The 14183-nt window shown below is 30.9% G+C and overlaps 1 long non-coding RNA gene across 1 annotated transcript in view; it reads left to right on the forward strand.

The window, feature by feature from the left end:
* Positions 1 to 1273: 1273 nt before the first annotated feature.
* The window catches only part of LOC146995158 (uncharacterized), a 172791-nt gene continuing 159881 nt past the window's right edge, over positions 1274 to 14183 (forward strand). The window contains exons 1-2 of the long non-coding RNA XR_015043577.1: positions 1274 to 1565; positions 7240 to 7296. This is a non-coding gene — a long non-coding RNA (uncharacterized LOC146995158). The remainder of the gene's footprint in view (positions 1566 to 7239; positions 7297 to 14183) is intronic.

Consider the following 14183-nt stretch of genomic DNA (forward strand, 5'->3'; position numbering starts at 1 on the left):
AGAAATTTCTTTGTTGCAGAAAGGTCTACAGATAACATCAAGGAGTAAGTTAAAATATTTTGATCCCTTCTTAGATGAAAAAGGTCTGATAAGGGTAGGTGGTAGGATAAAGAATTCTAATTTAAGTTACAGTCAAAGACATCCCATTATTTTGCCTGCCAAGAATAATTTAACTGAACTTATATTTATTTATTTTCATGAAAAGGATTTTCATAATGGTCCACAATCACTATTAAATTCTATTAGACAAATTTATTGGCCCATTAATGGCAGAAATATAGCTAGAAAGATAGTTCAAAACTGCATAATTTGCTTTAAGGCAAAACCAATAATTTCTCAACAACTAATGGGAGAATTACCTAAAGAGAGAATTAATATTAACTTTACATTTAATTGTTGTGCTATTGATTATTGCGGCCCATTTTTGATAAAGTACAAAGGGCAACGCAAGGGTAACTATCATAAGATATATGTTTGTATTTTTGTTTGTATGGTGACAAAAGCAATCCATCTAGAGATTGTCAATGACTTAACCGCAGAAGCATTCATTGCTTGTCTGAAGAGGTTCTTTGCCCGACGAGGTAAACCAGAAAAAATATTTAGTGACAATGCAAAAAACTTTGTTAGTGCAAATACAGTAATTAAAAAATTAATGAGTATTTTTCTAAAGCAGAATGGAACTTTAGCTAATTTTCTAGCCGAGGAAGGTGTACAATGGAAGTTTATACCCCCAAGAGCACCAAATTTTAATGGCCTATCTGAAGCAGGAGTAAAATCCTTTAAATTTCATTTTAAACGAACAGTAGGAAATTCAGTATTAACCTACGAAGAATTTTTGACAGTAACAGTTCAAATAGAGGGAATCTTAAATTCTCGCCCTCTTACACCGTTAACTTCTAATATTGATGATTTAAATGTTTTGACCCCTGGTCATTTCCTTATAGGTCGACCGATCAATTCAATAATTGAACCCAATTTAACAGAAGTAGATAATAACAGAGTTTATGGCAAAAAACTACAAAATATATGGAAGAACTGGACTAATAATTACTTGAGCACTTTGATTCAAAGAAATAAATGGATGATTGCTAAACAAAAAAAAAAAAATGGTAGTGATCAAGGAAGAAAATCTTCCTACTTGTAAATGGTTGTTAGGGAGAATTGTGTTGAAATTATTTCTTTTCCCTCTGATGGAGCCAATTTGTCTTTTTTTATTTATCGTCTGTCGCCGACTAGGTCACGTGACTGGCGGCAGAGAAAGAATTTTATACACTTGGATTTTCAGATCTTGATGTGGCTGTTACTGGAAGGCACGAAATAGGCTTCCTTATTCTTTGTTTTGTTGTGTAGTGTGTACATATATGTATATACTTTTGTCTACCATTGTAAATAAAAATATATGCATTACGAAAAATAGAATCGTGAATTCGTGATCATAAACGTAACAAATTTTATACATGTTTTGGTGCCGAAATTAGCGGACCTTTAGATATTACGAAATCGAAACAATATATTTCTTGATATGTCCTATGCTGGAGTAATGGAAGGATACCTGAAAATATTAGGTAAGCCATTTTCTTTTTATTCTTGAAGTATTCAACCTTGAAAAATAATGATTGAATTAAATAAAAATATTGAATATTTATGTTGATTTATTGAAATATTACTTGAAAGAATAATACTTCATTGATGCTTGAAAAAGTAATTGGTCTTAATCGAAGGAAATTTGTGGACTATAAATATATTGTTTTTAAAGGAAGTGCTTAAAATATTGAAATACTGTATTTTAATTTTTGTTACAATTATTTGTTGAATTTTATAAGGTTATATTCCATTACTTGAAATATGGAAAATGTAAACAAATTAAAGTCGAAAAGAGCTGCTATCAGATCTGCAATCACTAAACGAATAAATAAAGCAGAAGATTTGCTGGTAGCAGCGATTGAAAGAACTGACACAGATTCCTTGTTAGAGTGTCAGGATGTTTTGTCAGAAAAAGAAAATTCTTTAAATGAAATTGATAAAGAGATAGATAAATTGATTGAAGATAAAGCTGAATATGAAAAAGAATTAAAATCGGTTGAAGAATACTCTCATCAAATTTTGAGTATGAAATCCAAAATTAAGAATAGGTTAAGAAAATGTAAAGCAGATACTGAAGTTAACGTAGTTCAAAATGTACCTGTAACTTCTGTAATCGAAAATAAATTTGTTGCGGCAGTTAAGTTGCCGAAATTAAATATTGAAAAGTTCTCTGGAGATCCCAGCACTTATTTAGAATTTATTAACTGTTTCAAGAATGCTGTGGATAACAATGATTCTTTGTCAAAAATAAGTAAATTTCAATACCTGAAATCTCTTTTGACAGGTACTGCATATAATGTTGTATCAGGGTTTGATCTCACTGATGAAAATTATGATGAATGCTTAATATTGTTAAACGAAAGATATAGTAGGCGGGATACAATCATAAACTGTCCTATAAATAAAATTTTGAACTTAGAGCCAGTAAAATCATCAAATAATATAATGGAACTTAGAAATCTGTATGATAAATGTGAAATACATATCAGAAATCTCAAGTCAATGGGGGTAACGACAGGTTCATACGGGCATGTACTTATGCCTATACTGTTAAAATTGTTACCAGAAAACATGGTTCTAGAATTTCATAAGAAAAATAATACAGAAAATGAGTACAAGGTCAATGACCTATTGGAATTTATAAGAGAAGATTTACATGCCCGTGAGGCCACATTATTAGTAAATAATTATTCTAGTAATAAAATACATGACACTTATACTAATTTTAATTCCAAACAAAAATATAATCAGAACTTTTCTCCTAAGAAAAGTGTTCCTTCGGCTGCTGCCTTGAACACTTCTATAAAAGTATATTGTGTATTTTGTAATTCTTCAGATCATACAAGCTTGGGTTGTAAAAGGTATACAGACCAAGAGAAACGTTTTAAATTAAAGAAGGGAGGACGCTGTTACAAGTGTTGTCTTAAAATCACACCTGTCTTCTAACTGTAAAAGTAAATTAACCCCATGTTCGAAATGTGGTAACAAATTTCACAATGAGCTGTTCTGTAACAAATCAGAAAAAATGAAAGTCCTGAAAATATTAACGCAGATAAATCCACAACCTTAGTATCTTGCGTTTCTGAACAGAAAAATAAAACTATTTCTACATTACTCCAAACTTGTATTGTATGTGTCTCTGGTGGTGAAAACAGAATCCATGCAAGGGTTTTGTGTGATAGTGGTTCAGAAAAATGATTTATAAAAGAAAATTTAGTAAGAAAACTGAATTTAAAGCCTATTAGAAAAGAAAATTTATTAGTATATTCATTTGGCGGACGAAAACCACAAGAATCATCATTTGACGTAGTTTCTCTTGAATTACAAAATGTTTCACAACCAAGCAATACCATAAATATTGAAGCCTTGGTAGTTGAAAAAATAACTGGCGCTACAGTTAAAATTCCAGACAAAGGTTTGATTCAACGCTTAAAAATGAGAGGATTTAATCCTGCTGATACAGGGCATGAACGGGAAATAACTATTTTACTAGGGTCAGACTTTTTATGGCAAATTCAATTAGGTATTGTAGGAAAAATTGGAAAACATTTATACATTGCAGAAACTATTTTCGGACATACTATTCAGGGCCAGATAGAATCAAAAAATAGAAAAATAAATTGTTGTAGTGTATCAGTTGAGAGTGAAAATGATGAACTGAAGAAATTTTGGGATTTAGAAGTCATGGGTATTGTTGAGAATAACGAAAAGAATTCTAGTAATTTAGAAATCATAAATGACTTTCAAAATAATTTGAAATTTAAAAATGGTCGTTATGAGGCAAAGTTACTATGGAGCAAATCTCGCGATTTATTGAGAAACGATCTTGAAGTGGCTAAAAGAAGATTTGCTAGTCTAGAAAATAAATTTAAGTGTAATGAAATGTTATTTGAAGAATACAACAATATTTTCAGGGAACAAAAACATTTAGGAATTGAAGAAGTATGCCCTGAAAACAGCTCGAGACTTAATTCTTATTATATGCCTCACCATCCTGTAATTAGGGACGACAAAACAACAACAAAAGTGCGCATCGTTTACGATGCTTCTTCAAAATCAAATAATGCTCTTTCTCTCAATGACTGTCTTCACCCAGGGCCAAATCTAAATCCAAATGTTTTGGACTTTATTTTGAAATCCCGCGAAAATAGGACCGCCTTTTCGGCAGATATCGAAAAGGCATTCCTTCAAATATCAATCGCAGAAGAAGACAGAGATTATCTGAGATTTCTTTATTTTAAAAACCTTGATAGAAAAGAGAGTGTAATTTCTTACAAAATAACAAGAGCAACCTTTGGTGTAACTTCTAGTCCTTTCATCCTTGCCTGCACAATAAAACATCACATTGATAAGTACAAGAATTCTAACTTTAAGACTTTTGAAATGCTTAACTCAAATCTTTACGTGGATGACCTATTTTCTGGAGCGACAACTGTTGAAGAAGCGCTTAATTTATCAAATGAATCTGTTAAAATTCTTGCTGAAGGAGGTCTAAATCTAAGAAAATTCGAAAACAATTCCCTAGAGCTTAAGCAGAAATGGCTTGAGGAAAAGTTAATCTCTCTCAATAGTGACACTCCATGTACATCCTTAAAGGTACTAGGTTTAATATGGAATAATGATGAAGATGTCTTAGGACTAGAATTAACACCCTTACTGTCCTCTATAAACACTGACTGTACCAAACGTAATGTATTAAAAATAGCAGCCAAAATTTTTGACCCATCTGGATTTATCGCACTCTTTGTAATTCGAATTAAATGTTTATTGCAACAGCTATGGCTTCAAGGGGTACCTTGGGATGAGGTCTTTTCTGAAAATGACTGGAAAATATGGCTCTCTGAAATAAAAGAACTTAAAATTTTGAAAATTCCCAGATATTATTTTCATGTACCAAATTTAGACAGGGACACTGTTCAGTTACACATTTTTAGTGACGCTAATCCGAATGCGTATGGCTCAGTCGCATACTTGAGATACAGAACTGATGAAGATAAATTTGAAACTACATTTGTTTTGGCAAAATCACGTGTTGCATCATTAAAGAAATTAACGCTTCCCCGCCTTGAATTGATGGGAGCACTGGTGGGTGCTAGGGTTGCCAACTACCTGAAAAATATTCTACATATTTCAAATGTCATTTTATGGTCAGATTCGGAAATAGTTCTACATTGGATTAAAAGTACAGCTAAAAGATGGAAATCTTTCATTGCTAATAGAATTTCAGAAATACATGAAATTTCAGATCCTTGTTCATGGAGACATTGCGAAGGAAAACTCAACCCTGCAGATCTAATAACAAAAGGTTGTTCTGAAAAAGAACTGATAAATTATTCGAAATGGTGGCATGGCCCTGCATTTCTTTCGGTACCTGAAAGTCAATGGCCAAAACCCAAACTATCAACGTCAGAATTACATGATGTATTAGAGGAACCTCGAAAATCGGAAGCTATCTTAGCAAGTTTGATCAAAACAGACAAAACTGAAAATGTTCCACTCATGAATTTGACAAAATTTAGTTCCTTGAAAAAACTTTATCGTGTGACTGCTTGGATTTTCAGATTTATATTAAATTTAAAAGTAGAAAGGGAAAATAGAAATTTTGTGGAAATTTCAGCAGAAGAAATCAGTAAATCTGAAAGATTTTAGTTAAAATAAGCTCAAGAAGATAGTTTCCCTGAAGTTATAGAGTCCCTAAGAGAAAACAAGCATATTCTAAAGGATTCAAAATTGTTTGAATTAAATCCCATATTATCAGATGAAGGTCTACTTTTGGTACGAGGTCGGTTACAAAAGTCAAACCTACTATTTAACAACAAACACCCAATAGTAATTCCTTCAAAACATAAATTAAGTGAATTAGTAGTACGAGACGCTCATGAGAAGGTTTATCATGCGGGAGTATCTGATACTCTAGTGCATATACGTGAAAAATTCTGGCTCTTAAGAGAAAAACAGTATGTCAAATCAATCCTGAGCAAATGCATAATATGCAAAAAATATAATGTACGTCCTGGACAACAAGTCACTGCACCTCTTCCAGCGGATAGGGTTAATGAATCTCCGCCTTTCGCAATTTGTGGACTCGATTTTGCAGGTCTTTTGTATGTAAAAGAAAATGACAACAAATATTACATATTATTGTTTACTTGCGCCACTACAAGTGCTATTCACCTGGAGCTCGTAAAAGGCATGAGCACTGAAGAATTTTTACTTGCGTTCCGCAGGTTCGTATCCCGAAGAGGTCTGTGTTCCACTGTGTACTCGGACAATGCTAGAATATTTAAAAGAGCCGAACTTGAATTAAAGCAAATGTGGAAAGTGATTAAACACCCTGAAGTTAAAAAATTTTATGCTTCGCATGGAATCGCATGGAAATACATTGTGGAACGTGCTGCCTGGTGGGGCGGTTTTGATGAACGTTTAGTTCGCAGTGTAAAAACTAGTTTAAGAAAGAACATTGGGAAATTATCTTTGACTCAAAGTGAATTAGAAACGCTTTTGCTTGAAATAGAAGCGATGATAAACTCGCGTTCATTAACATATGTCTTTTCTGATCTTGAAGAGCCCTCCGCACTTACTCCAGCCCACCTGTTGATTGGTAAACGACTCTTGAGTTTGCCAGCTGTAAGGAGGAATGACTTGAATTTACCAGGTTCCAGAGAAGTAATGTTAAAACGTTTCCGTACACGAGAAAATCTAATAAATCACTTTTGGAACAGATGGAAAAAAGAATATCTCCTGTGCTTGAGATCTGCTCATTATACCGGTCAGAAGAAACCATCTGCATTCAACGTAAATGATATAGTGCTTGTTCATGATGAAAACTTACCTAGAAGCTCGTGGAAATTAGGAAGAATAACCAAAATCTTTATTGGTAGAGATGGAATGATCAGATCGTGTGAAGTGAAAACTGGTAATTCGGTAATCAAACATCCAGTGCAGCTATTGTACAATTTAGAAATTGATGATATCAGTAATTGCAATAATCAGTGACTGGTCAAAAAATAGACTGAATGATTGATAAACTGATGATAGACAAAACAAAATATTCTTTCATAATGTTTTCATTTATTCAATTTATTATTTTCCTTGGTTTAATAATTTGCGGTGATCATGAGAAATGTTAATTTAAATGTTTTGTTTTCTCCATAGTTTCAGAAAAAATTTTCATGGTATTAAGAAATTATTGATATAATGTGACCTGTATACGTAAGTAAATTTTTTTTTGTTTCTTATATTTATAGTAATATTATGAAGGTTAGTTAAATTTGTGATGAACCTATTGTTCATCGGGGGGGGGGGAGTTTGTTGAAATTATTTCTTTTCCCTCTGATGGAGCCAATTTGTCTTTTTTTATTTATCGTCTGTCGCCAGTCTGTCACCGATTAGGTCACGTGACTGTCGGCAGAGAAAGAATTTTATACACTTGGATTTTCAGATCTTGATGTGGCTGTTACTGGAAGGCACGAAATAGGCTTCCTTATTCTCTGTTTTGTTGTATAGTGTGTACGTATGTATATATACTTTTGTCTACCATTGTAAATAAAAATATATGCATTACGAAAAATAGAATCGCGAATTCGTGATCATAAACGTAACAAATTTTATACAAATTGTTGATGTGTTTTATGGAAAGGACAACCTTGTGCGAGTTGTATCTGTCAAAACAAAAAATGGTATTTATAAACGAGCAATTACTAAAATTGCTGTACTGCCAATTGAGAAATAATGTACGAGTTTTTTATGTTTATTTGAAGGTTTGAATTGTAATCCATAATATTTGTTCTTTTCACATTGTAATTATATGTATTATAATTTGTGCATTAATTTACATTGTATCATTATGTATTGTATGAACATTTATTACTTTTTTGAATTTTACTTATTGTATTGAAATTAATATTTCAACGTCGGGCGGGATGTTCGGTGTTTGAAAGAGTATTGCTTGGCAGAATTGTTTTACGCCAAGCAGAGTATGGCTTTAGTGTAACCCTAAAGTTACTTCGTTTTTGCATTATTAGTATGTATGATTTCTGACTTGATGTAAGAGCATATGGTTGCTCGCTTTTAGCTAGGTTACATAGGTAACTATAAGCACATGCGTGTGCTAGCATGCAATAATGTTGTTTTTGTTAAAATAAATTTGTTATTGTTAACATTACAGTCCACTTACTGAAGTTACATTAAATAAGTTCGAGCTATCTTCGGCAGGAACAGAGCCATTGATAAAATTTATGACGAAATTTCATCAATGACGAACCCTGTGCGCGGAAACCCTAATGGATTTCGAATCTTGTCGACTAAATGTGATGAAAAAAAATAGAAAAAGCGTAGCAATGTTGATGGCATAATTCATAGAACGTAACCGGGGGTAACCGGGAGCCCAAATGATGCCGCCATGATGTAATAGAACAATAGATTACGTAAGAGAACAATAGATAACGCAACAGGGGGTGTGTTTTAGATGTGGCACCCACCGCCATCTTGGATCACGTGACAAACGGAAGTGACGTAGATGGATGGGATGACTAGACGGAATGACATCATCAAAGTTTCGTTTTGATTCTGAGGCAACGATCTTTTCAAAGTTTTAATTTTGTGGCAACGACACTATTTTTATGCTTGCGGTAACGAGCTCTTAACCACGTGTTTGGCATGCTATCCGTTTTATTTCATTATTTTTTATTATTAACGCTTTTTAATTATTTAATACCTGATTAATTATTTTATATGTCATCAATTTTAACTCTTTAATCATTAACTATTATTTTTAACAATTTAGTAATTATTTTTAACTATTTAGTATTATTTTAATTATTACCGTTAATGAATTTTTATTGAAATTAATATTATTTTCCCTGGAGTTTAAAAATAACTCCACGAGCGGGATTCGAACCCGCAACCTTTAGAATGAAAGGCGAATGCCCAAACCATTATGCCAGAAAGACCTTTCAGGTAGAGTCAGTTTATCACGGTGAGTAGAAAATCACCATGACGTCACTAGGCTGGGGAAAACAGGCAAACGTCATCTATTTCACGTTGCAGCATGCCGAAACCGCTTCACGCTTTCTACATATGCCCTGGCGAACGTATACAATCTTAACAACCAATCAGCATTTCGCTAACAATATCTATCTTATTTCATGCAAGGTTTTCATTTTTCATCTTATTCTTACTATTTTTAAAGTTATTAGTTAATTTATTAATTTTTGATTTAATATGATTTTCCTTTCCGAAGCATAAATTTTATTTTCAACTTTCGTAAATTGACGTTTATTTCTACAAAAGTGAATTTATATTTTCTTTTTTTTTTTTCTTCAAATTTATTCCTTTTGTATTTTTACTTTATTTTTTTATATTTAATTTTCTTTTTGGTTTTACAAAAGTAATATTTATTTTTACGAATTGAATTTTTCCTTTTCACTTTTTTATTTTGCAAAAGTTTTTTTTTTCCAATTTTTTTTTTTTCCTTTTCGTATTTTTACTTTACTTTATTTTAATTTTTTGTTTAACTTTCTTTTTGGTTCTACAAAAGTAATATTTTTATTTACGAATTGAATTTTTCCATTTCACTTTCTTATTTTGCAAAAGTTTTTTTTCCAAAATTTATTCCTTTTCGTATTTTTACTTTACTTTATTTTAATTTTTTTGTTTAAACTTTTTTTGGTTTTACAAAAGTAATATTTATTTTTACAAATTTAATTTTCCCCTTTCCTTTAACTTTTTTTTTTGTTACATTTTAATTTACCCTTAACTTTTCCCCCTTGTTTTAAATACAATACGATGTTACATTTCCATTTCTCCAAAAGTAAACTTACCTACATTTCTCTGTCTTTGAAATTTTAAACTGGAATTTACATGCATATAACTTCACTAGATAATATTTTCTGTAAGTTTCTGTATAGTTTAACTGGAATGCCACATTTCTTATTTTTTTACTACTAAGTTGGAGATACTCAGAACTTTTCCTTCTAATACATTGTACTAACTATTAATGACTGTATTAACTTTTTGGCCAATTATACAAAGCTTTTTTGATTCCCTTTTACACGTCTTACTTTTATTCAAAGGATTCACCAAACTATGTCTGACAAATGTAAATTTTACACTTTCCATCTACACATTTATCCTTATTTTAACTTATAAAACATATTCATGCTGTATTTCTGATTCCTTTTTCTCATAATAAATACAGACTTACACATGTTTCTTTATTGTAAGACTTACTAACTTTAAACAAATCTTATAAGGAGCAATAAATTTTCATGGTATAAAGCCCACTCAAACCAATGCATGGAGCATTTCTACCCAGTTAAGTTTAGATACGTACCAATAGTACTTCATTTCTTCTTATTTTACTCTACAGACATTTATACATATATATTCAGAACACTCCCTTTTATTCAGTACGATTCATATATACTACTAACACAAATTTTGCTAACTCTTTGAAATACGAGTATTTTACAAAAATATCTTGTATTTTCTTTCACACATCCTACTTAAATCACCAAACATACACTCAACCTTGATTTTTCCTTTATGTGAAAACGTCACTCGGATTCTTAATATGATTCCACCATTTACCACAGATTTTTATAAACACTACTCTATTTGAACTTATCACAGCCTAACTCTCTTAACAAGGTACAGAAGATTGAATTATATTTTAAGTACAGATAATAATAGCCACATTGTAACGTATTATTTTAAATTTGAATTATAGTCACATTTTGTGAAGGAGAACTTAAAGTCTATAATGCACATGGAATTAATATTCAGCCATAGAAATTAAGCTTTATCGCCTTTCTCCCAATTTGGAATATAAAAATTTGTTAATTTGGAATATTTTTAACGTATTCATTGTAATTTAACTAAAAAAATACCCATATTTCACATTGTCAATATTTTTTTAGCACAGAACTCTTACAGCCTTTTGAGAACGAAATTTAATTTATCATACCTGACAAATGACTCCTACATAGTTATGATACATTACACGAAATATTGAGTAGAGTTCCAAATAATGATCTAACGTAGTAATTAACATAAAAGACTTAACACAAATAATTTTAAGATAGAAATTTCAAACTAATAATGAACTTAATAATGAACTTATAATGAAATGAAACTTAATAATGAACTTTTACAGTTTTTTTTACATTTAACTTCTCATAGATAATAAATAAAATTACACACAAATAATTATACAAAATAGGTAATAATGACAGAAAGTCCATAATATGATCTACTATAGTCACCAACTTTAAAAAATTTTAACGCATTTTGAATGTCATAAGAAAGACCACACTTTTTTTAAAAGCATTATTTTAATTAAGCATTGGAACCACGCAGTCCAGCGCACATGTATAACATTTTTATTTATTATGAGCATGACACATAATAAGTAAATAAAATTTTCACAAAGTACGAAACACATTTCGCTTTTAACTGAACTGTACTCTTAAGAAAAAATGCAGTATGGAATGTTTAGAACACTCGGTGCCACAGTTCCTCATTTCCCCCACGCATTGACCAAAATATACATGTACTTTAAAATCAGTTAAATAAATTCAAATGTTAGTTAGTATTCAAAGAGGAATACTTCAAAAATTAGATAAAAGAGAGGTACACAATGAACCTGCGTGATAAATACAGAAAAGCATGTAAGGACCGAGAAAAAAGATGTATTCGTGGAGAACTTTTTAAGATAAACTTGCTCTATTTTTGCACATGGGTTACATTTTGCATTTCAGATTAAGGAAACATTCAAGATAATTCCTGTATAACTAGGGATTTTCACATGTTAGTAATGTAATTTATTAGAACAGTCGCAGACATATAGGACAACTATGCCATTTCTACGGAAAAACAATTTTCCCAAGCCAGACTTTAACAGTGAAATATAAAATGGAATAAGAAAATGTACTATTTACAACAAAATTAGTATTTGAATATGCAAAAACATGAACAAGAAATGAATATTTTTCTGAAAATGTTCCGAATGGGATAAGTCAGGAGACTAGTTTCATGAACAGAGCATGAAAAATAATGATGAATTTTTAATTTTATTTTGTCTGTAGTACATTTACTTATGCTAAAATCTTCCATTTGGTTGACTGTACTTTACATTTAGACGCAAGTTGATAAATCAGAGTGATTTTGTGTTTTAAAGTTTCAAATTCAGAAATATTACAACTTCAAAAATAATACAACTCAAAAGCAAAAAGATTAAAACGACAAGAGAATATACTGTAAGCAAGCAAACGTGATAAATGACTTTTTTGGGCCGTTTTTCATGAATTCATAGATTGGTAGCAAAGTTTTAATGCACTGTATATGAACTATTTTTTCAAATATCACTGTTTTTCATTTACATAGACGTTAAGGAAACATTTCATGTTAATTTACATTTATTCATGAGATTTATCTACGTATTTACTAAATTTTTGCATTTTGTTTATAACTATAATGCCAAAAGGACATAAGAGAACATTTGTTTCTTGAAAATGTCCATATTTTTTACCCAACTGTTATTTCTTTCATAGCTTTGAAGTAACCTATTAAACACATAGTTATCCTGTATTGACCAGACAGCCGTTGGTCTTGCCAATGTCTGAGGGAAGTTTCAAAGCTAGAGAATTTATGTACCAGTACGGAGAACTTCTTACGGCGTTTTTGATGAAAATTGACCGAATTTAATAGTTCATTACTAACCTGGGATCCTTTAACTATTTTTTTTATTCGAAAAAAACACACTGAAATTATCATCAAGATTTTCCATATATTGTACTACTTTTCATGCCATTACATTTCCAATGAAATTTGATTCATTGTCAGATAGTTAAATGTTTGTTATTTTTTCGCATACGAATGCATTTCGTGTCTCACATACGCTCATTACATATGATTTAACAAAATTGCAAACATGTTGGAAGTTAAATGAATATTTCCTGAAATACTGTACATTATATTCCGGAAAGTTTACATGAGAATTTTCATTTTGAAATCCCCTAATGTTTCTTTTCCTGAATTCAATGTAAATTTTGAGTATAAAATTTTCAGTTGTGACGGAAGTTATTTGTGGGTGGTTGTGATGTGTTCGTGTTTTCATAAACCGTTTTTAAACTGATCTTCGCTCTTACAAAAGTAAAGTAGAATTGTAAATTCTACGTAAGAGCGAAGATCAAACGCCCACTTAGAGTTTCAGGAGATTGCTGGCATGTTTCCTTCGTTGAAACCACTTTTATGGAAAACCGCCATATAACTAGTTTTGCATAATTATCGTTCAGATGTCTGCATAACCTGCATGTATTCCATTCGTCTTCCTACTACCAATAGGAAAAAATTACAGTTACGTGATAGATTTGGAATACTGAAGTTCATATGAATGTTGACTAAAAAGAGGACAAATCAGACATTCTTTCATAATTGACTAATACTCTGAATAATAAAATTTTAAGAAAACATCAGTTTCATTCACGTGAATAAAATAAAATACATTTTCAAAAAAAAAAATTAATCCAGGAAATCTATCACAAGTGTAAGCATAGACGATCTACAAATATATGTTTAAGTATTTAAATATTTCATAAGTTGAAGATAAACCAAGAAAGTATCGAGAATTCATAGGCATATACCAACTGCAAAGACAAAATAGTTTCCAATAGCAAAGAGAAAACAGTTTCAAAATGTATAAAAGACTACCGAGAGCAGCACACTCTGAAAAGGTTTGCGAAAAAAAGATGACATCACAAATACAAAAATTTTACGGAACATAACATTAGTTAAAAATTTTCGTTCGAAATTTTAGTTCTGATATAGGAAAATACACATTAAATAATTAAATGTGGGTATTCGTGTAAATGTTTGCAAAAAACAAATATATAAATCTTTAGGAAAATTTTGCATGTTTTCTATTTTGGTAATGATACTGGTAAGTTAGGAAAATTTTCTGTACTGAACATATGTGTCTACGAAATTCTTTGGAAAAAGCGGAAAGTAAATAATCATTTCGATACTTCACTAGAAATCAAGTGTTATAGTTGAACAACGATTTAAAAATTAACCAAGAGTACCACGAAGTACATATATAA

This window comes from Stegodyphus dumicola, chromosome 10, assembly GCF_044657685.1.
Source record: "Stegodyphus dumicola isolate Sdum_Otavi_A_Nest chromosome 10, ASM4465768v1".
Taxonomy (NCBI): Eukaryota; Metazoa; Arthropoda; class Arachnida; order Araneae; family Eresidae; genus Stegodyphus; species Stegodyphus dumicola.